This window comes from Mus caroli, unplaced genomic scaffold (genome assembly GCF_978045245.1).
Source record: "Mus caroli unplaced genomic scaffold, Mus_caroli_1 scaffold_15, whole genome shotgun sequence".
Lineage (NCBI taxonomy): Eukaryota > Metazoa > Chordata > Mammalia > Rodentia > Muridae > Mus > Mus caroli.
In genome coordinates, this window is record NW_028227270.1 from 99125639 (window position 1) to 99151043 (window position 25405).

Here is a 25405-nt window from a genome sequence, read left to right on the forward strand (position 1 = left end):
GAACACAAAGGAACATTCCCACCAGGGATCCGTGTACTAAACCCGAGAATCGGCCGTTTCTAAAGAACTCAGACGCAACACAAGAAAAAAAAAAAAAAGAAAGAAAGAAAGAAAGAGAGAGAGAGAGAGAGAGAAAGGAAAGGAAAGGAAAGGAAAGGAAAGGAAAGGAAAGGAAAGGAAAGGAAAGGAAAGGAAAGGAAAGGAAAGAAAAGAAAAGAAAAGAAAAGAAAAGAAAAGAAAAGAAAAGAAAAGAAAAGCTCGAAGCTCCAAAAAAGGGACTTGGCCGGGCGCCGGCACGAGTTAAACGACTTTGGATCTCTCTTTAGCAAAAGGAATGATCTGACTTGGAACTAGAGAGGCCAGACTAAATGAGATAAGAATTTTGTCTTTGCTGTTTTGATTTTCTTTGTTTTACTTTGTTTTGTTTTGGGTTTTTTTTTTTTTTTTGAGACAAGGCCTCACTATTGTATAGCCCAGGATGGAACGGAACTCAAGGAAATCCTTCTGCCTCGGTTTTTAAATTGTTGAGGTTACAAACTTGTGCCATCAAGTCCAGAGTGTTGAAATGGATCTCTGATCAGACATTCCTGGTGGAATACACCCGGGACCGAAAGTTGTGTTGAGGATCGCGCATCTTGTTTGTTGCACATTTCTGTGTGAAGTATTACAGAAAGAGGAAACACCGTTCATAGAAAAAGTGCATTGATACACAAGAAAGTACTGAGAAGCCTTAGGAAGGGAGACTGTTACAGGTGGGCTCTGTGGCGCAATGGATAGCGCATTGGACTTCTAGCATGGTTGAGAGATTCAAAGGTTGCGGGTTCGAGTCCCGCCAGAGTCGACGGCATTTTGCCTGTGAGAGGTGTCTGACCTTGTAATCAAAGCAATGCAGTTTTGTCTGCTGGCATCATCATTACTTATATCCCAAACGCTGCCACTGAGTGAGCAAGAATAAGAACTCAAAAAGTCTAAAGTGTCCCTTGAAAGCTGTGAAACTTACTCTATATTATATTGTATTATATTATATTATATTATATTATATTATATTATATTATATACTTAGTTTTTCTCTTTTTTCCTTCATCGTTTGTTTACAATGTCTGCTTTCTACCTGCTCAAATTCCAGAATTCCCTTTGCCTTAGAAAAAGTTCCTTGGCAGCACAAATGTTTCATCTTAAAAGCTTAATCAAAATTCAATATGCTTTTACGTCTGTAATAGATTGTGACTTAAAACAAGGAGCCATGGAAGTTCTCACATCACCCTAAGTGAATAATACATCTTTTTTCATTCTAGAACACCACTTCCTTAACTCCCCGAACTGGTGCCTTGTTTGTTTAAAGTATCCTGTGCATCTTCCTCGAAATTTACATATTATATTCATGTTTAATAAATATGCGACATAGACTATTTTAGGTAATATTTCTAGGAATATGTATTGTATAGATATCGAATAGGTATATACATAAACACATACTGTTATTTTCTGTGTTGTGATATAGTTTAATGGCATCTCATTCTTCAAGCATGTAATATTCCATAGATTGGTTATACTATTCTATTAAACACCTCACATTTTGTTTTATGAACAAAATTGGAATGTATTATGAAAAGGTTTTGAAGTAAGTTAAGCTCATTCTCTAAAAGATGTGCTCAGAATAAGGATGCTACACTCCTAAGTGTGGGCGGGGCTTCTCAAGACTGGAATCTGAGCGTCTCAAGGGTTGCTATATACTCTTGGAAATCAAGGCTTGCCAAAGGGGTCGCGACCCACAGATTGAGAACGCTTGTTTAGACCGTAGTCTGTGCCATACAATAAGACCACAGGTCCACCTCAGGCATTCTGATTGTCCAAAAGGTTCCTCAGTGCTGGCAATACAAAGGATGAGATCATCAGCCTTTGTAAGGTACCCATTTGTAAGGTACAGTCAGGAACGGCCCTCATATAGTTAATGAACAATATGGACAGGATAAATGAACAGTAATAGATGTAGAAACAACCTGATTAATACCAGAAGATACAGGTACAAGATCAAAATGCACTGGGTGCTGAAGAAAAACTTGAAATCGGAATACCTGAAACATAAGAACAGCTAGACCCCCTAAGTTCTCTCACTCCTAAGAGACTAAGACGAAGAGTCTTGCAGCTTAATGTGGTAAAAGGCCACACAAAAAAGATAAGTTGAGCAAGACCGAAACAGTTGGAAGATACAAATGTGCAATGCGGACAGGAGAACTTAACATTCAAATTATACAAGGAGGATGGCTCTTGTTCCTCAGCTACCTCAGATATCTGTCACGTTCTCAAGAAACAAACTCCTGGGATTATAATTGGTCCACAATAAAGATGTAACAGCCTCAGAGGAGAAAGCTGCCAGCACTCAAGCTGTTGGAGATAATCAACTCAAGATTTATTTTTCTGTGCTGTGGTTAGAACCCAGAGCCTCCGGTATGCTAGGTGGGCGCTCTGCCCCTAAGTTACACCCTAAACCCAGAGTTTATCATAATCTAAAAGAAGTTTAGCACAGTCTTCACCAAAACAGCACAAGGACAGAAAATAAATGAGACTTAAGAAGGACAGACAGAGAGGTGGAACAGTTTATAAATAAGAGAGCGAAACCCCACAAAATAGCGGGGCACCCCCACATATCAGCCAGCATTGCCTAAAATCAAATGGAAGTCAATTGAAAGTGCACCACACACACATACACACACACACACACACACACACACACACGGACAAGAAGGAAATCAGAACTGATGAATTATGTGATTGAATCGATCATGTGCTAAACTGTAACAAATGGCCAGAAGGAATCATCAGAACTAAACACTAAGAAACCAAAGCATATTAAAGACATTTCTAGCTGTATAGATAGCTGAGGCAAAAGGGTTAGTTTGAGTTCAAGGGCACAAAACAGAAAACAACAGAAGAACGGGTCAAAATATCGTGTTAAAAAACAACAACAACAACAACAAAAAAAAACCAGATGGTTCAAAGTCAGAAAACGGAATTAAAGAAAGTCTTTCCTAGCTGATACAATCAGCAAAACAGAGATTTCATTACGAAAGGTGCAAGATGATAGTAATCGGAAAAAGAAAACAGCTGTGTCAGAAGTGGGATTCGAACCCACGCCTCCATATGGAGACCAGAACCCTCAGTAGAGGAAGCTAACGCTTGAGTCTGGCGCCTTAGACCACTCGGCCATCCTGACACACACTCTAGTCTACTCGAATAATCAATTGTTAAGAAAACGAGCCAGTTACTGGTTGTACCCAGGGTACTGGAATGGAAGGTTTGAACCTACTGAAAATAAGTGAAACTGGGGTGGTGGTGGGTGGGGGGTGGTGGTGGTAGTGGAGTGAGGAGGAGGGGAAAGTAGGGAGGTGACAGCCCCTCCCTGGGAGGCTGTGGCTTGCAGTTAGGATATCCTGGATCCGAGTGCCGGAGTCGGTGCTATGATGTGAAATTTCTTGAATCCGAGGCAAGAGTTCTAAGAACCGAGTAGCACTTCGGCCAACTCCGGTAGCGCTCTCTCTTTCTGGCAATGAAATAAGCAGCTCTATTGCACTTTCTCGTTGGCATTTTCCACCCTGATCCTGATACTCTTCCCACTTTTCTTCTACAGATTTTGATACCCCTAACTTTATTTGACGATCTGGGAAAGGGGATGTGAACTGAAGGCCTGTGACATCTGACATGGATGAACGGAATGAACTGAGTAAGGCGTGATCATTCCTAGTAACAGTGTCTGTTCCAGTCTCTCTTGTGTCCCCTGTCTTCTTCCTACCCTCGCCCCATTTGTTTCCTCTTCCCACTCCCGTTTCTCGCTGAGACCTTTGATCCAGTGTTTCCGCTTGCTTTTCACAGGGGAGGCCTAGCATTGTAGAAACTAACTGTAAATCAGCTACTGCGCTGCTTGCTACAGACGTCTCTGTGAGTGGACAGAGGTCAAAGGAGAGTCAGTTGCTGCCCTTTCCTTCTGTGTAACTTCCTGATCTAAGCCGAACGTAATTACCATTACAGCATAGTGTAGATGAATTAAAGGATGAATTAAAGTCCGAGCAAGCAGGACGTGATTCACACTCCACGTCAGAACATTGTCATACTCTAGGTAGGGGGTGGTGAGAGTAGTGACAAAGCACTGGTGTGAGGGACACCAGAAGGGGAAAGGGAGCCATCAGCTTAATCTGATTAATAATAATGATAAGATTAATATGATTAATAATTTGATTAATAATAATGAACAGCAAAGGATGTAATCCACATGCAGATATTTAGTATCATTATTTACACACAGCAAACTTGGTTCTACCCCAGACTAGGCCCGTCCTATGATACTGGATCACAGTTTGTCACCTAATGCGTTCACAACAGCACAAGGCAAATGTTTAGACACAGGAAATCTTATTTGGAATCCTCATCAATGAAATAACGTTTGGAGTATGTTTTTGAGGTAGCATCTCCTCCCCCAGCATAGGAGGCAGGCTTTCTTAGAAGATATTTCAAAATTATTTCTTTTTGAAGTTTGCACACACATGTGGATGCTGGAGGACAGCCGTGGGAACTGGTTGCAGAGATGGAACCCGTGTTCCCGAGCTTAGTGGTAAGCACCTTTACAAACTATTAAGCCATCTTGAAAGTCCTGAAAGAACCTTTGACAAGGTTCTTGACGGTAACATAGAAGTTCAGAAAGGTTTGAACAGGACTATCAAACAACAAGTTATATCTAGAATCTTTTAAAGAAGTGGTTCTCAACCTGTGGGTCTCAATCCCTTAGGGTTGAAACACCCTTTCACATGGGTCAAATATCAAATATCCTGCCTATCAGATAGTTACATTATGATTCATAACTGTAGCAAAATTATAGATAGCAGCAATGAAATAATAATTTTATGGTTGGGGGTTACCACATCAAGAACTGCATTATAAGGTGGTAGCATTAGGAGGGTTGAGAACCAGTGATTTAAAGGCTATTTATTGTTCCTTTAAGTAAGAATATCTATAGTCTGTTATAAGACTTGTCTACACTTATGGGGGAGGTGAATGGATCATATTTCTAAATCAGTCAATCAAATGAACCCCTGGAAAATAGAACCAGGCTCTTCCCATCTTTTCTGGTGTCACCTTTGCCTATGACTTTTGATACTACAGGTAATTAAATTATGGTTCATGGATGAATGACTGGAAAAAAATAGCTTAGATTAACTAGTCCATCCAGTCCTTAATAAGTTGGAGTGTGAGTCGAAATGAAATAAACAAATTAAAAACAAAAAACCAAAGCTCTATAAACCATGGCTTTGGTGTCTGTAAGTGCAAGAAAAACACCTAGAATGATGGCAGCTTCCTCTTTTCCCATCCTTTGATTCTCGTGAGGATTATCCCCAGTTGCTCCAGCATTTCTAAGCACAGTCTCCCCCTCCTTGTTCTACCTGCAAGCTGGCAAGGCAGCCCGATCTCCAGGGGTCTCTGAGGACCTCGCTTCTGCAACCATTAATTCTTGGGATAATCTCTATCCTTCAGTCACAAAAATTATTTTTCTTGACCATTTAACGTAAGTATAGTATAGAGGTGTTGAGATAAGACAGGTAGCCAAGCCAGCCTTTTGTAAGACCCTTGGTAGTCCCCAAAGCCAAGGAGTCTTTCAGCTCTTCCCAGAAACTTAAATTACTTACAGAATTAAATTGTTTCTCGGATGAACAGAAGCATGTTTTGAAAGCCTGGGAACTGGCAGGGCGTTGAGTTTTTATTCCAAGTGTCCAGGCTTTGAGTTCCTGTTCAGGCAACAAAAATCAATTTTGACTTTGGCGAATTTAATCAGAATAAATTAATTATCATTATAGAAATTAAAACCTGGTCTACCTTTCCTCAGTTATATCTTCCACCTTGAATGATTTGTGGGCTCTTGGAAGTTTAGAATTGTGGTCATAAAAAGGAAAAACAAACAAACAATTGAATTATTCAGCATTCAAGTTGAATTATTCAGCATTATGGTTGTTTTATGTTCCTTTGTTTAGTATAGGAGAGTTTCTTATTCTAGAAGCAGGATCAGTTTGGTCCTGTTCACAAAAAAAAAAAAAAAAAAAAAAAGACTTTTGTCTTTTGATCTCAGAATTCTTCATGTATCATAAAACCACCGTGCAAAGAACTGTTGATGGTCTAAAATCCTAACAAGTTTTATGATTATGTTAGAGCATGCACAAGGCCTGAACAAATTCAATCCAGACACAATCCCAGGATGAAGTGGACACAAAGTCCCAACCCTAACCCTGAGGCTATTTGCAATTGGTACCTCCTATTGAGAAGGAAAATCAACTACATTTTAGGCCATGCCTCATGCTCAGGCATAGTTGTTAACCAACACAAAATGAACTCTCTTTGTGCTTTTTTTGTTGTTATGGGAGAGTATATGGTCTCATAGGAAATACTGCTATTTCCAACTCTCTCTCTCTGTCAAATTGGGAATTCTGGGGAGGGTACTGAAATAGATGAACCCAGCTGAGATACACGTTCCTCTCAGAAAGGCCATACAGGCTGTCCTAATCAGACTGGGTGTTGTGATCTGATTTAAAACAATTGCAAAAAACGCGGCCTCAGATATAGCTCATTTGGTGACCACCAGACGGACCATGGTCATCATCCTTTGATATCCCAAAATAGAAACAAAAAGAAACAAGTGTGCAGACTCCCCGTCGGGGAATCGAACCCCGGTCTCCCGCGTGACAGGCGGGGATACTCACCACTATACTAACGAGGAGAACGGGCACACACTTCTTACTGTTAAAGGAAGTTCAAACGAAGGGATGTTTTCTTCCTCTCTTGCTTCTTTTTTTCTTTTATCTTTCTCTTCGCTTTCTCCCTTCTTCTTTTCTCCCTCCTCACCGACGACCTCTAAGCAATCACAAAGTTCTTCCTCTGCCAAGAACAGCTAAGACACGAGCCTTTGTTTCAAATAACAGCAAAGAATAAAAGATAAAGCGTTGTGTGCATAAGCTTAATAAACAACATCAAATAAACATTAAGACCTTTAAGATTTGCCGAGAGAGACAGAGACAGAGAGAAGGTGGGTCCAAGCGTAGCACACCGGAGCCCGAGATGGCTCTTTAAGTCCCCAGACCAGTCTAGTTTACATATCAAGTTCCAGGCCAGCCAGGGCTACAGAGACCCTATCTCCAAAAGACAAAGCAAACAAAAGATGAATTGTAAGTGAGGAGGGATGTGGGGAGGAAGTTTGCTTGTGCTCTGTTAAGAAAGCAAAAAAAAAAAAAAAAGAGCTGGAGAGATTGTTCAGCCCTTAAAAGCTAAGTGCACACCCCAAACAGCAAACTGTTAAATGTTGGCTTGTTCAAGAAAAGGAGGAAGAACCAGGCTTGCAGGTGAGAGAGGTCCTAATCCAGGTGACTAAAACATGGAAACCACAACTTTCTAAAGATGTTAGAGTAACAAATTAGCCTCCTTCTAAGAAAGACACTGCTGACCTAAATAAAGAGAGAACTATATTATCATGCTTATGAATATGAAAAAAATGAATATCTCACAGACATTATATCTTTCCAAGTTACTATATCTACTCAATATGATTCCAATTAGCTTTATTTTCCCCCTCGCTTTTATTTTATTTTTGTTTGTGTGAGGCAGGTTCTCTCTATTTCTATGTAGCCCTTGCTGTCCTGGAACTCCATATGTAGACCAGTCTAACTTGCCTGCCTCTGCCCCTGGACTGCTTGGATTAATGGTGTGCACCTCACACCCAGCTAGCCAATGAACTTTCAAAGAACTTTCCCAAGAACTTAGTAAGCTGGTTGTAAATTGCTACTGCTTTATGTATATACTCTATCGTACTTCTATCATTAAAGTACGTCCTTCCATGGGTTAAAGGGGTTTACTTGGGAGCTGGGTGTGGTGCTGAGGGGTTGTAGAGGAGGAAGGTCCTTGGCTCTCTTTGTTCTTCTCCCCAGTGTGGCCACCTTGGATATACCTCCTTCGCCTGTCCACTTTTTAGTGTGGCTCTTTTAATTGACTTATTGAGAATAAGTGGCAGGACCGTAGTTGGCACAGTTTAAACCCGCAAGTTCGGTAACAATGACCATGAAAGGACAAAGACACATTCGTGGGGAGTGTGCCACTCAGAATGATTTGACTGTGAACAGAGAGAAAAGACAGAAGTCCCTGACTGCAGCTGGAGTCATTTACTCCAGGTATATTTTTCTATTTCCATTTCAGCAGTACCTGCTGCTTTTTAACCTCTGCTTGGTGAAGCAGAAAAATGAGTGTAGATGCCTGGAAGTACAGCTTTTTCTTTCTAACAAAGGAATCTGAACAACAATTTTGAGATAAATTGTTTGAAATAAAACTTCCATTTTGAATAGGGGGGTCACATAAAGTTTACATTTTCAAGACCTCCCTGGGTAACTAACAGCCTGCTTCCTGGTGGGTAATTTGACTCGATGTTAACAGTTACATTAGTCATTCCTCCCAACAATCCCAGTTCTAACAATTTATCCTGAAATCTGTATCCAACATGAAAGATATTAATTTTTTTACTCTGTTGTTACTGGAGAATATTGAAAATAACATGAGTGGACAAGCATAGGGGAACGTTTGGATGTAATAGCCTGACACTTCTGAGCTTTGGAGGACTTCTGCTATAAAACCAAACAGCAAGAGGCAGAATAGGTGAGTCTCAGCAGAAGAGAGGAGGATAGGCCATTCAGTTCCAGTCTTGGCTACAGACAGACTTAGAGGCCAGCATAGACTACACGAGACTCAAAAAGAAAGAAAGAACAAAATAAATAAATAAATAAATAAATAAATAAATAAATAAATAAATAAAGGTGAAAATGAATGCCTCTAATGTGCTATCTTTGGTCTCAGGACAGAAAGAGAAATTCTTAGATTGTATCTTTGTGTCTTTTCCTTTATTAAAATGAAGATACAGGATACAGCCACTGACTGGTATGATTCTTTTAGGTGAACAGGAAGGAATTGGAAAGAAGAGAAAGAAAGGGAGGGGTGTGATGTCACCTTCTTTATCTTTTCCCTACTTCTAACTTTGAGAATGTTACATTTCATGCATGTATAAAAGTGACACACTAGAATAAGGGACAAAGTGAAAGTGACATGAATGGAATTCTTTCATTTCATTTCTCTTCTTTTTTAAAGATAGACATTCTGTAGCTCCAGCTGGCCTTCAGCTTGTGGTAATCCTTCTGCCTCAGTCTCTCCAATGCTGGGCTTGGGCCATCATGCCTGGCTAAACCTAATTATTTCAAATGAAAAAAAAAAAAGAGACTGAAAGTGAACAGAGTGGACTTGTGAGCAGAGCATTTGGCTAAAGCTCCTACTACCAGACTCAAGGACACAATCCTTCATCCACAATGCTGAATCCCCAGCCTGGCCTGGCAGCTTGCACAAACAAATATGAACTCAAAGGCCAAGATGAATCAGTTCAAAGAAATATTTTGGAGACAGGTTACCACACAGCTCACTGTGGCCTGGAACTCAGTGAGTTTTATTTTACCTGTATTAACATATGTTAATTATACATAATGAATCTCATTGTGATGCTTTGCATATGTATGCAGTATTCACTCCCCATTCCATAGCCTCCTATCTCCTAGGTGTCTCATTCAAAAACCAGAGCCATAAAACAGAAGCTAAGGCTTCAGGAAACTCGAGATTCCAAAAAACAGCACCCCCAACACCCCCCAGCTCCCTCCCCCCCCACCCCCCCAGCCCAGGGGTTTAAGGAACAGGCAATCTGTTACACTTAAACAAACGAACAAATGAGCAGGGTCACTGTATCTGGTGCCAGGCCTTCCCTCTTCCCTACTCTTCACTACAAAAACTGATCCTCAGACTCTGTTCAAAGACCCTCCTTTATCTCCCCCATCCTTGTGTATATATACATATTAATATTTATATTATATATATATATATATTATATGTAAGGCAAAGAGAATTTTAAATGATGGCTTCCCTACTGAGCCCACTTCATTTTTACTTGGTTTATTTTTATTCCCTTTGAGGAAAGAAATTCTTGTGTTGACTGCGGTTTTGCTCTTCCCTTTTTCAAACACAAAAGAAACATCCTTCCGCCTGAACAGGGACTTGAACCCTGGACCCTCAGATTAAAAGTCTGATGCTCTACCGACTGAGCTATCCAGGCTCTTAGATGGTGCTTTTCTCTCATGATAAAAGTGATTCATTAATCACTAAACTCTGAAAAGTAAGAATTCAGAGTTTATGTGTGTCTGTGTGTGGCCGACCAAAGTTGTAGTTTGCGTGTTCTGAGCAACAGGACAATAGCCAAACCTTATTGTTTTTCCAGTGATTCCGTTCAAAACGTTTATGAGTTGCACAATTATCATGTATTTATCTCGGGAGAGGGGATGACCAAGTGCAAGGTGATAGACCCTCAGAGGAGCACTTAGGTTATGACCCAATCCTGCTCCTTTTCCAGCTTTACAGAAGTCACGAGAAGTCGTGGCGGGGACATGTGGTTCCAGTTCTTCGTTCTCCATGCTCTTTCAGACTTGCCAGTTTTCTGAAAGCTTATTTAACCCCGAAGCTCTACCAAGCTTCGGTATATTTGCTACATTTTTTTTTTTAATCTGGTTTTGGGTTTAGTACTCCAGGGCCTGGTGCAAGCTATGAGAGTGAGCCAGAGCCAGAGCCAGAACCAGAGCCTGAGCCTCTCCACAGTGTTAGTTTACAGTCAAGAAGCTCTGGACGAGAGGCAGTCACAGAACCTGCAATAGAGAAAATAAGACCCCGTGGTGTTCTGTGGTGTCGTGATTCTTTAAAACGTTGAAGATTTCTGTATCGCCCAGTTTTCTGATTCTCCAGTACCATTTCTTTTCCTTTCTGATTGCTCGCAAACCTTGTGGGAAAGATTTCACTGGCAATGTAAAGGGAAAGGAAAACGCAAATTAGCAGAGGATGGTTTCGATCCATCGACCTCTGGGTTATGGGCCCAGCACGCTTCCGCTGCGCCACTCTGCTGTACACACTGTGCCTTTCCCAGTTGTATATCAAGGCACAAACTTCGACTTATCCTTTTGTATCCATTTTCTGAAATTTTATCTTTTCTAGGGTTCACCTTACGCTTTCTTTCAAAGTTGTCGCCTAAAAAGAGTAACGTGTCTTTGCAATCTAGTTAAAAAAGCCCAAGCCAAAAACCTTTCTAAGAACATATACTTTATTAGTAGTGGTATTATATTGCTTTTGACTGATAAATTTAGAATACAGATCCACCCTCTCACACCACTTTGGTCTCAGCCTGGGTACTGGACTTCTGATACGCTCCTGTTCTCCCTATACATTCAGAAAGCCTAATTGTCACTTCCTTCTCACACTCCCACACTGCTTTGCTTTAGGAAGTCTGTGACATGCAATTGCTCTCATGATTTTTTTTTTTTTTTCATTATTCCTTTCTCTCTTGGTGTATGGAGAATTCAACTCGGGGCTAGGCAAATGCTCTACCATTGAGTTATATTCATATATACATATATTTACACACACACACACTTTCTTGTATCCCGGCTTGACTTCAAACTTGGCATGCAGCCGAAGCTAACCCTGAATCTCCAACCTCCACCGTCCCTCTTTTAGAGTTAGAAGTCCATGCTATCCTGACCTGCCCTGTTAAAAGTTTTATATTGAGGCAGGTCTTGCAAACTACCTAGGTTGGTCTTGACTTGAGCTCCTCCTGCCTCTGGGACTATAGGTATACATAAAAAAAAAAAAAAAATGTTTTTTCAAGACAAGGTTTCTCTGTATAGTCCTGGAACTCATACAGTACACAGGCTGGACTCTGTCTCCCAAATGTAGGTAATAAAGGCAAATGCCATCACTTCCCCTCGTTGTAACAACTGAAATTGTTATCTTTTGTTTTGTTGTAACAACTGAAACTGTTATCTTTTGTTGTAACAACTGAAATTGTTATCTTTTGTTTTGTTGTAACAACTGAAATTGTTATCTTTTGTTTTGTTCTCTGTTTTGAGGGTTACTTTGTAGCCTAGAAATTTCAGGAATCCTCCTGCTTCAGCCTACTGAATGATAGGACTGCACAATTCATTGTTTTATTTTTAAACATGTGTCTCATAGGCTAAATGGAAATGGTAGTGTTTGCATAGTATGATGTGCTAGTCAACGCCGCAATCTCTTTTATGGAAGAAGAGAGTACAGGAGTCAGTTTTCCCTGTCTACCTGAAGTTCTAGGCTTCCTTGAGAGTCTATGGTTAGAGGTTATAGTTAGGAGCCAGCACTTCTCAGGGTGAGACATAGTGGCCTTTGCCCCGCCATCAGCGGGTACCCTGCCTGGCATTGGCAGGATGGGCCTCCTGATCCTATTTATGTTTCCTTAAGCACTAGGGTTAGGAATGCCTGGATTTACCTTCAGAATTGCAACAGAACTTTCCACCTCTTTTTAGGGCTGCAATTTCCTTTTCCTCTGGGGCGAGGAGTCACACAGCTGCTCTGCTGACACGTTTCCTGCTCTTTATTTCTCTTTCCTGAGATTCCCAGCTTTCTTTTTCTTACTCTTCAACAAATATGCCCCCAGATGCTCAGCCATTACAGTAAGGGGATTCAAGGGAAGAATCCGGAGCCCAAAGTTTGACAGCTCAGTGCTCAATGTGACTTAAACTAATTCCTCAATAGCTATTGTGGACATGGTCATGGACATATACCTAAATGCCTTTAAAGTGAATTATCTCCCAGAGGGGACATAAAATACAAACATTTAGAAGATTCCAATGAAGAATGTCTGTAAGAACTAAATATAGGAAAGAAATGTTGAATTCTGGTCCTGGCAGAAGACATCTTCATTTTTTTAGTTAAGTGAGAAGTGATTTTCTGTTAAATTATTATTTTTTGTATTAGTCTACAAAGTAATGGTTTTCACTTCCGCATCTTTATACACATGTATCATTATTTTGTTCTATTTTGTTCCCTCCCTACTTGTTTCTTCCTTCTGATTTGCATTCCTCCTTCTGAGTCCTTCTTTCTTCTGCTGTCATGACAGACACATTACCTGTTACCTTCTGTAAGTGTGATCTCTTTTCCTTCCTTCCTCCCTCCCTCCTTCCCTTCCTCCCTCCCTCCCTCCCTCCCTCCCTCCCTTCTTCCTTCCTTCCTTCCTTCCTTCCTTCCTTCCTTCCTTCCTTCCTTCCTTCCTTCCTTCCTTCCTTCCTTCTCCTCCTCCCCGCTCCTTCTCTTTTGTTTTATTTTTGTTTTTTGATACAAGATTTCTCTTTATAATACTGGCTGCTCTGGAATTGGATCTGTAGACCAGGCTGGCTTGGAACTTCTAGATCTTCCTGATACTGACTCCCAAGCACTGGGACACCACTCCCTGGCAAGAGTGATATTTTCAGTGACCCCCCCACACACACACACACTCCCTTTCCTCCTCCTCCTCCTCCTCCTCCTCCTCCTCCTCCTCTTCTTCTTCTTCTTCTTCTTATTCTTCTTCTTCTATTTATTTCAGGGTTTTTCTGTATTCTAGGGTAGCCTCAAACTCAGGACAATTCTTTTGCCTTAGCCCCCTGAGTGCTAGGATTATTTAAGAAGCAGCTTCTTATCTGTGGAAGACACTAGCAGTCCTACTTGTCTTCACCAATGTTAGGTTCCTTTATTAGGAGCACAGATAAGATAAAGGAATACAGGAAATGGAAATGTTTCTGGGAGTCCTCCCTGAGATCCTTTAAAAAACAACAAAAAAGCTTCTGTCAATAGCAAATGGTACACTGTCCCATACTGTATTTTCTGAGTCTCCATTTGATAACTCCTTTTAACCACTAATTTTACAAAACATATAGTGTTCTCTTCATTCTTGCTGATTTCAAACTGCTGGCTTTCACACAACCTGTGTCCTGAGACATGTTGAGTTCAGACTTGCATAACTTGCAATCATATCCAAGAAGTACACCGCTTTGGCTTTTCTTTGATGATATCTATGCTTGTGAGCTCATTCTTACTGTCTCCATGGTCACTAAATTGTGTCAAGTCATTTGTTTTTATACTGCCCCAGCCACATCTTTATTAATCTATACATTTTACAACTACAAATTGTGAGCTGATAATTTCATTATAGCTTCACAATTTGAACTTGAAGGATCCGTTACAACTTGGTTGGTTAAATGATTCTGAGAAACTGCCTTCTAAAGGCTGGAGTTCTGAACTTCTATAGTTACGAACCTTTCACATTAATTTTCTTTTCCTCGGGCTGGAGAGATTGTTCAGTGGTTAAGAGCACTGACTGTTCTTCCAGAGGTTCTGAGTTCAATTCCCAGCAACCACATGGTGGCTCAAAACCATCTGTAATGGGATCCGATACCCTCTTATGGTGTGTCTAAAGACAGCTACAGTGCACTCATATACATAAAATAAATACATAAATCTTTAATTTTTTCTTTTTCCTCTATTATTTCAATGTCCTCTTCATTCAGACTCTTCCAGTTCTCCTTTCTGGTTTCTGTAAGAGATGCAACATTCTTCCATTTTTCTTCTCCTACATGCAAATGTTGGTGGTTTTATACTGTTAGTATTTCTTTTCTTCTGAATTTCTTTGGATGGAATCACCAAAGTCTTGAGTGACATTATTCCAGACATTTGTTATATTTACCTAAGAAAGTCGTCTTGCTGGTAGCTGAGAAAGAGAGAACAAACAAATCGAGACTAGAAGGGTTATGAGGAGATAGAACAGCTGGTCTGGCGGCATGGGGGTGATGTGTGCGCTGTGAGCTGGAAGGTGTCTGTAGCAGGGGAGGGGATGAGTGGGCTAGGACATGCAGCAGGTGCTTGTGCTGCTGAAGCAGCCTGGCACCATGGGTAGCCATGTGTCCCTTCTGCCCTATTGACCTTCTAATATCTGTGCCCCTGCATTCACAGATCTCCCGTGATTTACTTATTTCCTGCTATAATCTTAGTGTCTTTCCTCTGTATATTCCTGGCTGTTCTCCTGGATGGAATTCCAGAGGATTAAAGGATTAACTCAGCAGCAGGTAGAGCTTTGGCACAGGATTCCTGACTTGACTGTCCTTATTTCTTCTGCTTCTTGTTATGTCTGTGGAAGATACTAGCTTAGAAATCTCTGAAGCCTGTGGTTCTACTTGAGAAACAACTGCTTTATCAAGTGGTTCATGTTGAAGGGTTATTTACTGCCTTTTCCTAACACTGAGCTGAGGGATGGGTGCAGCTAGAATCTGCCTTTTCCTAGTTATTCCTATAATGAGATCCTGGACTTGAAGCCCAGAGGCCTCTCCTTCAGCAGCTGATTCAGTTCTCTCTGGGGCGAGCCTGTACTTCTGCTTTTCCTCTTTTTACAGAGGACTGAACCTTGTTTCCAGCAGTCTGTGCTTCTGTCATTGTATATGTAGGAGCAGAACTGTTCTGTTGGGAGCTTTCTGGGGTGACCTGGAGCTGGTCCAAGATTGTCTAGACCTAGTAACCAGGACTTACTTTATTAATTTAACTATTGTCAGGTCCCAAGGAAAGTCCAATTCCCCAATCCCCAAAAGGCAGTCCAACTATCCAGAAATGAGCTCAACCTGGACTATAGGAGGATTTTTATTACCAAAAGACATCATCATTTTCCCTTACTTCTGGCAGAAAGGACATATGGCCGCTCGTGGAACCAGGCTCCTGCCACACATTTCAAACTCTTCGCCAGTGTCCTAGCTCATCTCACCTCTGCCCTAGCTATAAATTCCTTCTAGCTCATAGACCTTTCCCCCCAACCCAGCTGCTCTTTCTCCTTACAACTCTGCTATTCTCCATTTGCTCGCTCCCCCCGCCCCCACTCTCTTCCTGCTTCTCTCACTGTGTTTCCTCTGTCCTCCATCCCTTGCTATTCTCCCTCTCTCACAGCTAACCCTGGCTATATCCAGCCCGCTGGCTGTGTTCAGTCTGCTTCTTTGGCTCTCTGCTCTGGACTCTTCCAGATGCCTCTGGCTGTTCTTTCTCTCTTATCTACAATAAAAACCTTTAACCATACCTCGGAGTGGTCATATAAGCAGTTTATTCAACTATGTTCTTTGTCCGTTTTTTTAAAAAACATGATGTTTCTATGAGAGAGTAGGTATGAGAGACTCTGTGGTAGGTGGACAGATAAGAAGAGAGGCCATGGCTAGGTAATAAAGGAGAAGAACTTCCAAAATGGCCAAACTTCTTTCTCACCCTCCTGACCTGACTGACACAAAATCCTGTTAGTTTAAAACAAAAGCATTTTAGGCTTGTCTTCACCAGCAGGCGGGCGTTGGACCGTCGCAACAAGTTTGTGGCCTGATCAGGACTTGTTACACATAATTGTCAGGCAAACAACTACCAATCTTTCTTCAAACTGACCAACTCTAAATTAGGGGAGGAAAACTACGCAGAGACTTTAAAACTCCAGCCTTTGAGAAGAAATTGGGTATTTTTTGTCTGTTTGTTTTTGTTTCTTGTTTATTTGTTTGTTTTTGGTTTTGGCCTTCTTGGTTTCCCCTCCTTTCGTTTGCTTTATAGGTTTTTTTTTTTTTTTTTTTCCCTGTGTGTATCTACTGCGTGTGTGTTTCCTCACCCTCCATAGCCACCTTTCTTCTACTGATGACTCTGCTGCTGCCTGCAGTATTTGAGAGATTTTTTTTTCTGCTGCTACCTATTGCACTCAAGCTTTCTTCCTTTTGATTCTGTAGTTGTCAGAGAAAATGAACCTGAGTAAGACCCCTAGACTGTATCATCTAAGTAGCCCAGGCTAGACTTGAAGTTAAGACCTTCTCTTCAGCATGGATTGTGTGTGTGTGTGTCCAGTCATACATTTCTAATGGTGGGCAGTTTCCCTCTTCATGATTTTTGGAAGCATCATGTGCTCAGAGCTCTTTCCAAATGGAAAAGGGATCTTACTCAGGACATGAGAAAACATCCACTCATGCCATATGTTTAAAAGAGAAGGAATTTGGGCCAATGAGATGGCTTAGAGGGTAAGGTACTGGTTGCAAAGTCATTCCCAGGACCCACATGTTGGAGGGACAGAAACAGCAAGTTGTCCTCTGATCTTAACATGTGTCCCCTCCAAACAACAAAGACAAGTACAGCAGAAATAAACCAAGTATAAAAATTTTAAATCTGTGTATCTTCCAGCATTCCCACCACTGGATTTTTTTTTTAAACTTATTTATTATTATATGTAAGTACACCGTAGCTGTCTGCACCAGAAGAGGGCGTCAGAGCTCATCACGGGTGGTTGTGAGCCACCATGTGGTTGCTGGGAATTGAACTCAGGACCTTTGGAAGAGCTGTCAGTGCTCTTACCTGCTGAGCCACCTCTCCAGCCCCAGCCACTGGATATTCTTATTTGATGCCCTGTACCAGTACACTGGTAATTTTTAATGTTATTCCCTCCCCCCCGACTCCCCCCTGCCATTTTCGACCAGCAGTAATAAATTGGAAAAGCAAGTTTAACATTTTTATGAGATAATTTTCACTTTTTGAGAATCATCTCCTCTTTTCATATGTAATTTAGTGGCCACAAGTTAAAGGAAAGTCCTAAAATGTAGATGCCCCCTGAAGCTCTCTGAACACAATAAAAAACTAAAAGTTCAAAAGATAGTGAGGATGGGCACTTACTGTGTTCATATTCTTGAATGCCTGGTCTCCAGTTGGTGGAATTGTTTAAGGAGGATCAGGTGGCCTTGTTGGAGGAGTGATGGCTTTAAGGTTTCAAAGCCCATGGCATTCCCAGTTAGCATTCTGAATCTCTCTCTCTCTGACCATTTCTCTCTTTGTCTCTTCTCACCCACACCCCACCCCATCTCATGCTTACAGATCAGGTGTAAGCCCTCAGCTCCTGGTCCAGCACCATGCTGCCATGGTCCCTGCCATGATGATCATGGATTAATGGTCTACAAGTATGAGTTCCAAATTAAATGTTTTCTTTTACAAGTCACCTTAGTCATGGTGTTTTGCTCTGTAAATAGAAAAGAATTGAGACAGTGTCCCACGCCAGTGGGGCACAGAAGAGGTGGAAACAGCAGGAGAGTCACAAATTTGAGGCCAGCCTAGGCTACACATTTTAATCTCTACAAAGAGATTAAAGGCTCTATGTAACTCTGGAGCTACATAGTATGACTGTCTCATACAAGCAAGTAAGCAAACAAACAACAATAACAAAATAGAAAAATAAAATGAAATAAAGATTTTTTTTTAAAGGAGGAAGAGGGCAGCCAGCATTGTTGGGGTTATGGCATTGCCATACAAACCATACAAACATCAATCTCAGTCAGTCAAGAATACTTTATTGAACACACACCCCAAGACTGGTGGATCAGGATCACAAAAGGGAATAACTTAATTGTGGCACCAGTCTTTGCTCAGGGAAGGCATTGTATAGAAAAAAAATCAGGTTCAAAAGTTTAAAGGCAAGCAGTGAAGGGATACAACATTTTTGGCTAACTGGATAAAGTATTACTAGCTATCTTTTGAGCCGATTGCTCCTAGGTGAAGAAAGAGGGGCAGTGTCCATGTAGTGAACAGGGGAGGGGGGTCCAGTATATTGAGATAACAGAGTACAAGTGATCCAGCCATAATTTTGGCTTACTCATAGCATTCTTCAGTGTCAGTTATGGATAATTACTTCTGAGAGGTGGAGTCTGAGAACCTGAACTTAATTTCACCTTAGGGCAAAATGGAGACCAAATGGCCCCATTTATGTTAAATGGAGCAGACCTCAACAGGCATAAAGGTACATGCTTTTAATCTCAACACTAGGGACGCAGAGGCAGGAGGATTGATGTGAGTTTGAAGCTAGCCTAGTCTACATTCAAGGCCCAGTCCAGGCAGGGCCTGAGTGAGATCCTGGCTCCAAAAGCAGGAAAGGGGGGGCTAAAGGAAGGTTGGAGATGTAGCTCAGTGGTAGAGTGATTGCTCAATATTGTGTAGGACCCTAGGTTCTATCCACAACACATAGACACACAGTATGTATCATTATATGTTTGTTACATTATAATATATAATCATAAAAACCTTTGTTTCTTTATTAAATGAGTCTTTAAGGTAGATCAAAGTGGATGGACAATATTATTACATGACTCATGTTGGAGTCCTACTTCTTTCTGATTATGAAGTAAGAAGTAAGATTTAATTAATCTCATAAAATCTATAGTATCCCGATTTCTTACAAGTCTGGCCTGTCACTTAAAATATTTAGTATATAGGGAAAGGACAATTTTCTTAGGAAGAAATTAAAAATACTATTATATTAAAAGTTATTTATTTTTAAAGAAAGATTTATTTGTGTGTTTTATGTGTATAGCTGTTTTGTCTGCATGTACATCTGCAAACCAGAAGACAGCATCTGATTCCATAGCATTACAGCTATAGCTGTTTGTAAGAGGCCATGTGTGTGCTGAGAATTGAACTTAGGCCCTCTAGAAGAGCATCCAGTACTCTTTACTGCCAACTAATCTTTCCAGTTCCTGAAAGTTATTAATTTTTTTTACATTTATTTACTCATATGTGTGTACCATGGCATACATGTGGAAATCAGAAGACAGCCCTGGGTGTTGGGTGGTTCCCAAGGATTGAACTCATGGCAAGAGCCATCTCTCCAGCCCTGTTCTTGATTATTCTAAGTTTAGATAAAATATACCTCTTTGTTTGGTGATCACCTACTGTGTTGAGACTTGTGATGCCCGAGTCTTCGAGTCTTCGTTGTTATAATCCCTTGCATATTTCCCTCATTCTCTGGAAACCTGGGCTCAAGCGCTCCTCAGAATGCTGAGTGTAGTTAGTGTCTGTTGTTAACACCCATTCCTCCAGGTGCCGGAGAGTGAACATGAAACAGTGCATAGAGGCTAGTAATAACATGCAGGTGCAGACTCTGTTCTATAATACAAAGGGGCCTCTGTCCATCTCCCCCTACTCCATCAGAGACAGGAGGATCAGCAAGCAGTTCAAGGCCATTAAGTTGGAGGCCAGCCTGGGTTCCATAGAATCCTGTTGCAAAACCCTAAAGTAACACCCAACAATTTTAAAATTATGTAAAATTTACAAACAACACATATTAAAATACCTAAATGGCAATGCAGTAAGTGTCAGCTGTAGATGCGGCTCCTTTTTATTTTCTTCATTGTGGCTGCATGAAGAAAGTTGGTCACATCTGTTGACTCTTGGTCCTGTATCTCATATGTCAGGGGTTAGGAGTGGGCAGGCTATTCCTGTCCCTGACAATTATGAGGTGTCACAAGAATCATGCAAGGAAAAAAAAATACAAGAAGAGCTGCTGTGGCAGATATACAATTTACCTGAGGAGCAAAGCAAAGCAAAGCAAGCAAGCAAACAAACAAACAAACTCGCCCTGCCTTTCCTACTGGTGCTTCTGCTTGAGCCTGTTGAGTGCTGGGATTTACAAGCATGAGCTGCCACGCCCAGCTAGCAAATTTAACCTCTATAATTAGGGTCTCCAGAAATAAAAGGAAGCAGATGTGTGTCACAGAGACATACTCTCTGAAATGATCCTCTGAAGAAGGTCAGACAGGAGAAGTTACTGGTGTGCACAGGACTCCGTCCTTTGTGCGCGCTGCACAAATGAGAAATGGCGATCCTCAGGTTTCCTTAAAGAGCGCCAGACCAGGAAGCTCTGAGTTACAGAATTGGCTTTTCAGGTAAGATGACTATGGCTTAGGAGGGAAATTCAGGGATCAGGGGACCTTGGTAATTTCCAGACTGCGGAGGCAGGCGGACTCTGCGTCTTGTACCTGATCTAGAGAGCAGCATCTGGATCCAGCAGGTGCGCAGGAATCCTGTGAGTCTGTCCATCAGCTTTCGCCTTCCACAAAACCCATTGGGTGAATGCTGGTCCCAGTTGAACCGGGGAAAGGTCACGTGGGCATTTCCAGATTCCTGAATACTCTACAAAGGAAGGATGCTTTGTGCACCAGGCGCGCTCCCGAGCATCCCTCTGTAGAGTGTGCACAGCCTTTACAGAGAAAGCATGCTCCAGTGGCGCAATCGGTTAGCGCGCGGTACTTATACAGCAGTATATGTGCGGGTGATGCCGAGGTTGTGAGTTCGAGCCTCACCTGGAGCATGTTTTCTTCCCTTTCCGCCTCAAACACGCTAGGAAATGCATTTTTCCTTCCAAGAAAACAAGAAATGGTAATATTTTCCATGGTGCGAACACATAAAGTCCTTCGATAAAGGGCATCTGATCCATATCAGACGTAGAAGTAAAACCAGGAGTCAAGAGGTTAAATTAATTAAACCTATACGCCAAATTTCTAGAAAAACAGAAAGAGGCTCGTCCTTTCCCCTTCCCCCACTCCATCCCAGAACAGGATTCTTCAGCTTTTGGCGTCTGAGTCCGTACCTGGTAACACCATCACTGGTCTTATGTTCTGCTATTTTTACAAGGCTTGCCGTGAGGCCTAAATTTACAATTGTGCTTAGTCCAGTCTTACCACCTGTTTTAGAAAAGCCTGACTAGATAACAACCCCTGTAGTGGAGAGGTTGAGGCGGGAAGACTGCCGGGAGCTGACGGCCAGTCTGGGATACAATTCAGAGTTCAAGGCCAGCCTGGGATACAGAGTGAGATAAACGTAACCATCCCAGTTCTATCCCTTGTCAGCTTGGGTCATATAAACATCTCCATAAAACATACTTTATCGGGTAATAAAGAAAATAACAAGATCACAACCCACCTAACATAAATGAATTAGTCTACAAACAAATTAAAATGTGCTAGCCCTTGGAGATGCAATTCTGGGGCAGACAGCTATGCTCAGTTATTCAGAATAAGACTGCTTCTGCCTCAGATCAAGGCTCCTTAACAAACTGTCCTCAATCTGCCTAGGGCGTCCTGATACTGGAGTATTACCGGAGAGGAAATTCTATTCTTAAATGAGTGTGCCTAGAGTCTCAAAAGTGTGAGTCCCTGGTGACCTATGCCTGCATGGTCACCAAAAGAAACAAACCATACAGGTGTCCCACCCTATGGTACCCACAGCCAGGGTACCTTAATACTGAAACACTGTGTAGAAAGTTGCTCTGCAGTCTTGCCACATGTCTGATTAATTCTTCATGTACCTTCTTATGTCTTTGGGGAATTCCCTCACAGATTGAGCATCACCATCTGGTCAACCCTTCTTTCCCAGAAAAGGAAGTAAAGTACTTATATGGAGTTTATTGTTCACCTGATATCATGTAACTTAAATTTTATGGAGTAAAGTGAACAATACTTTAAGAGTGATAGGAAGTTATTAATAACTTATAAGAGAGGAAAGGAACAATATTTAATATGTGTTTATACACACAAAAGTAAAGCCGGGCATGGTGGCGCACGCCTTTAATCTCAGCACTTGGGAGGCAGAGGCACGTGGATTTCTGAGTTCGAGGCCAGCCTGGTCTACAAAGTGAGTTCCAGGACAGCCAGAGCTATACAGAGAAACCCTGTCTCGAGAAACCAAAAAAAAAAAAAAAAAAAAAAAAAAAAAAAAAAAAAAAAAAAAAAACAACCATACACACAAAAGTATTCATAGCAAAACAAAAGAGAAATGTTTATGAAAAGGATAGTCTTTCATTTGTTTTTTGTTTTGAGACAGGGTCTCTTTATATAGTCCAGGTTGTCCTAGAACTCACTATGTGTTTAGGCTATGCTTGAATTCACAGAGACTTGCCTGCCTCTGCTTCTGAGTGCTGGGATTCAAGGTGTGCATCACCTCTTGCTCCTCTCTTGCTCTTGCCTTCCTGCCCCTACTCTGTCCTTCCCATCCCTTCCCCCTTCTCTCTCCACGTGCTCATGGCTGGCCTCTATTCCTCTCTCTCTCTCTCTCTCTCTCTCTCTCTCTCTCTCTCTCTCTCTCTCTCTCTCTTGTCTCTCTGCCTTTCTCTGCCTCTACTATCCTCTTAACTCCCCTCTCCATGCCCTGAATAAACTCTACTCTATAGAAGAAGAAGAAGAAGAAGAAGAAGAAGAAGAAGAAGAAGAAGAAGAAGAAGAAAAGGGGTACACTATCATACCTGGCTGTTTTGTTTTGTTTTGTTTTGTTTTTTTTGAAAGAAGGTTTTCTGTAGAACAGCCCTGGCTGTCCTGGAACTCTATAGACCAGAATGGCTTCAAACTCATAGAGATCCACCTAACTCTGCCTCCAGAGTGCGGGGATTAAAGGGACTATCATGACCCCTTAGCTTTTTAAATATTCTTAAATTATCTTTTGTATGTATGACTGTTTTGTCTACATGTATGTCTGTGTATCACATTCTTGCCTGGTACCCCTGCAGGATAGAGGAGGGTGGCAGATCACCTAGAACTGGAGTTACAGGTGGTTGTAAGCCTCCATACGTGTTGAATTGAAATGAAATTTTATGGAAGAATATAGGCAATCGTGAGCAATCCTGCCAATCGGAGTCTTCTTTTCAGTAGCTCATCATGGATGTGATCATAACTGCTATTTTATAATGTCTTCCTCCAGTACTTTCTGTGTCCCTTGGACTTTTACCAAAAGTTTTTTTCCTTATACTGGATCTTTACCTTCATTTTCCTGACAGGTCTGGGCATCAACTCTAATCACAAGGCACAGGACTTCTAAGAACTAGCCAAAGGATCTCTTGAGCTCTATACACACCCTCCTTACCCTTTAGTGGATTAATACTCCACATTCCTCTTGGTTGTCAGGGTAAACTAGTCTGGTCAAACCAACTGCCTTCTTGGTCTGTTGGCATGAGAAAGCCAAAATGACTGGGTGGGCTTATCTTCCAGGGCATATCTTCCAGGGCAGTAGACTCATTATTACATCCTTTAAGGGAAGCATTCCTCCCTAGGCACTAAGATTCCAAGCCAGAGAAACATGCAGTTGTGGGAACAGGAATCAAAGAACAGTAAGTGGGTCTTTATGAGTGGTGCCACTTTTATTTTTATCTGTTCATTCTGGATCTCTAAATACTGGTTGTGGGCAAGATAGTACTATACACCAGATGTTGACTCAGCACACACATGACCATCTAGAAAGTCTTGTCCCAGCCCTTCAAGGAAGGAATTGACTCTTATCTGGTGTCACCCTGTCAAACCAGCTGCTATAGGATGATGGAGGGGGGAGGGGAATGGATAAGGCCAGAGAATTGATAAGTGTGGGCCAATTGTCAAACTATTTTAGTGGCAAAACAAGTCTCTAACCAGAAGAGCAGTCGGTGCTCTTAACAGCTGAGCCATTTCTCCAGCCTCCAAATGAGATTTCTTATAACACTAAGTTGCAGAGTGTCCCAGATAGAGAGTACAGTGCTGCAGCTACCCATTTTCTGTTGTTGTCTGCATATGATGTACAGACATGTATAAGCGGAGACCCAAGACTTCTCTTCCTTCATCAGCTGATTGTAGAGAGCAGCCGGGGAGGCACAAGGGCAGGTAGTGAGAACGAAGGTCACCACATGAGCGATCCTATGGGTGCTTTGCTTTCTTCTTTATGGAAACTATTTGTGCATTTGGGACCTGATAACACATAGAAAACTCTTCCATTGAATGGTGGAGTGTGGCTGTGCAGGGCCACCTTTGTGTCTTGGATCAGGCAGATGGCATCACTTCATCATAGGAGCTCTGTTTGCTTGTTAACTTGGTAGCCCGTGGCTGAGTGATCACTTTCCACTAAGACTTGTTAGAAAGATGCAATGGTTAATTTTGGTCCAAGACCTGGAATCACCTGGGAGACAAGTCATTGGGCACATCTGTGAGACAATTTCTAGATTAGATTAATGGGAGAGGATAGATCCACCTAAATGTGGTCAGTACCAATCTATAGAATGGGTCCCAGACTGCATAAAAAAAAGAGAAAGCCAGCTGAGCATGGACATTCGTTGCTCTGTGCATTCTGACTATGGAAATGGTGGGAACAGCCACCTCCTGTCACCATATCTTTCCCACCATGATGGAGATTGTCGTTTTAAAAAATAAAAATCCCTGTTGGACAGCAGTGGGAGGAGAGGCCCTTGGGCCTGAGGGTGTTCGATGTCCCAGTGTGGGGGGATGTCAGGGCGGAAAGATGGGAGTGGTGGGTGGGTGGGGGAACATCCTCATAGAGGCAGGGGGAGTGTGGATGGAATAGGAGGTTTCTGAAGGGGAGACCTGGAAAGGTGAAAACATTTGAAATGTAAATAAAGAAAATATCCAATAAAAAATAAAAATCCCATTTTACCAAATGGAGACTAGGGAGCTAGATATGAGGAAAGCCTGCTAGCTCAGAGAAGGAGAGAAAGCCCCCAGCTGACTGTCCTACTCCACTGACATCTCAGGAAAAGCTCCTGCTCCTTCTCCACCCTGTCTTAGTCTTCACCTCACTGCTCCTGGAAATCAACTGTATCAGCACATAGAGGCCCAAGGGGCCTAGGCTACAGCTTGAGCTGGCAGGAGAATTTGGTAGCATTGGCCATATGATG

General features: G+C 41.8%; 5 non-coding genes and 1 pseudogene across 5 annotated transcripts; 3 read left to right on the forward strand and 3 right to left on the reverse strand.

The window, feature by feature from the left end:
- The first annotated feature begins 755 nt into the window (after positions 1-755).
- Positions 756-841, forward strand: Trnar-ucu (transfer RNA arginine (anticodon UCU)). The gene is given in 2 exon segments: positions 756-792; positions 806-841. It is a non-coding gene; the product is annotated as a tRNA-Arg (tRNA).
- A 2267-nt stretch (positions 842-3108) lies between these two features.
- Positions 3109-3214, reverse strand: Trnal-caa (transfer RNA leucine (anticodon CAA)). The gene is made up of 2 exons: positions 3177-3214; positions 3109-3154 (listed from the first exon to the last, which is right to left on the reverse strand). It is a non-coding gene; the product is annotated as a tRNA-Leu (tRNA).
- A 4868-nt stretch (positions 3215-8082) lies between these two features.
- LOC147001056 (sperm motility kinase X-like) overlaps positions 8083-25405 on the forward strand; it is a 33496-nt pseudogene continuing 16173 nt past the window's right edge.
- Positions 10096-10168, reverse strand: Trnak-uuu (transfer RNA lysine (anticodon UUU)). Its single transcript has one exon. It is a non-coding gene; the product is annotated as a tRNA-Lys (tRNA).
- On the reverse strand, positions 10933-11004 carry Trnam-cau (transfer RNA methionine (anticodon CAU)). Its single transcript has one exon. It is a non-coding gene; the product is annotated as a tRNA-Met (tRNA).
- Trnai-uau (transfer RNA isoleucine (anticodon UAU)) lies at positions 20977-21070 on the forward strand. Its single transcript has 2 exons — positions 20977-21014; positions 21035-21070. It is a non-coding gene; the product is annotated as a tRNA-Ile (tRNA).